Consider the following 1620-nt stretch of genomic DNA (forward strand, 5'->3'; position numbering starts at 1 on the left):
AGATGCTATATAGAAGACTCACAGAACCATAGTGTACCAATCATTACATCCTTGAGCTGGAGAGTATACTGACATTTCAACGACCCAAAAATAAGACCTCCTTGAGTATCTCCCCAGAGGTTGAATCTTAGCCAAAGTGTGTTCAATTGGACATCCTCGCCAGAGCGGAGAGAGAAGGCTTTGTTGAAAAATGAGAACATTAGAATTCACTGTGCGCGTGTTCGACAACACAAGTCCTGACGAGACAGCAGCTCTGCCCGCCTGTGGTTCCTCGAGTTAGCAGGGAGCTGCCGGACAGTGACGAGATTTATTAGACGAGATGAATAACTTTTCAATATGATAATGCTGTGTGCATGACAGGGCCCCGCAGTTGGAAAAATGCTGACTGCTGGTTGGTTCCGCTCCAAATGCAAAGCCCTCGTCCGGGGGGATCATTTCACTGATCAGAAAGCAGCGGCGTTCTCTCCCCGGGCTCCCGTTTCATTCAAAGGCTCCCAGTTGGTTGCACTGTATTGAATGATCACAAGCACAGCCCTATCAAACCTGGAGACGTTTTTTTAAATACTGTATCCACAAGACACAATAACCCGCACTGGGATATATTTGCAGTTTATCCACACCTTTTTATCCATTGTCCATACTCTCCTCCTGAAACATACATGGGTAAATAGCCGCTGGAGCCTTTATTTGTGTATGCGTCTGTGTGTGTCCATGCTTTCCATCTGCTTTGACAGACTTCAAGCACGCCATACAATATGTATAAGGAAGGACATGCTGCCACCATCTGGACAGGGAGGGAAAAAGTGTCGCTGTCCCTGTGGACAAACGTACGCTGCAGTGAAAATCTGCCCGTCACTGCTCTTAGCATTATAGGACAAGACTGAGTGAAGAGAGAGAGAGTGGCTGCCGTCTAACATAATACTATGTTTCTAATGAGATCAATTGACCGTGAGGAAATAAGGAATGTGAGTTTGAGGTCAGTAATATGGCAGTTTTGGATTCACAAGGTCCTGACTAAGAATAGGCCTGCATCATTTTAATCAGAGTAAACTAAGTAAAACGAATCAGCCATCAGGATATGAAGCACAGGCACTTTAGCTGTAGCCTATTAGGTAATGAATCTACTCCATTAGTTAGCGCTGCTGAGGTCACGCTAGGCAGTTGATTTATTACACACACACACACACACACACACACACACACACACACACACACACACACACACACACACACACACACACACACACACACACACACACACACACACACACACACACACACACACACACACACACACACACACACACACACACACACACACACACACACACACACACACACACACACACAGCACTTCACTTGTACATGGACACTGGGGAAAACTCTGCTCTCATTGCTATTTAATCTCCTTCCCCTCTCCACAACCGCAGCCAGGACTGAATCAACGTGTCTGTAGTTTGCTGAATACAGGGTGCAGATACACATCACACTGGCCTTTCTCACCGGGGACTTATGATCTGATACCAGCCGGAATCAAGAAAACCCATGACAATATCAGCTGGCAAAACACAGTGTCTCTAGATCGACCTACAGTACAAATCTAACTTTCTGTATTACTCT

This window comes from Notolepis coatsorum (genome assembly GCF_963971535.1).
Source record: "Notolepis coatsorum genome assembly, chromosome: 3".
In the NCBI taxonomy this organism is placed as follows: domain Eukaryota; kingdom Metazoa; phylum Chordata; class Actinopteri; order Aulopiformes; family Paralepididae; genus Notolepis; species Notolepis coatsorum.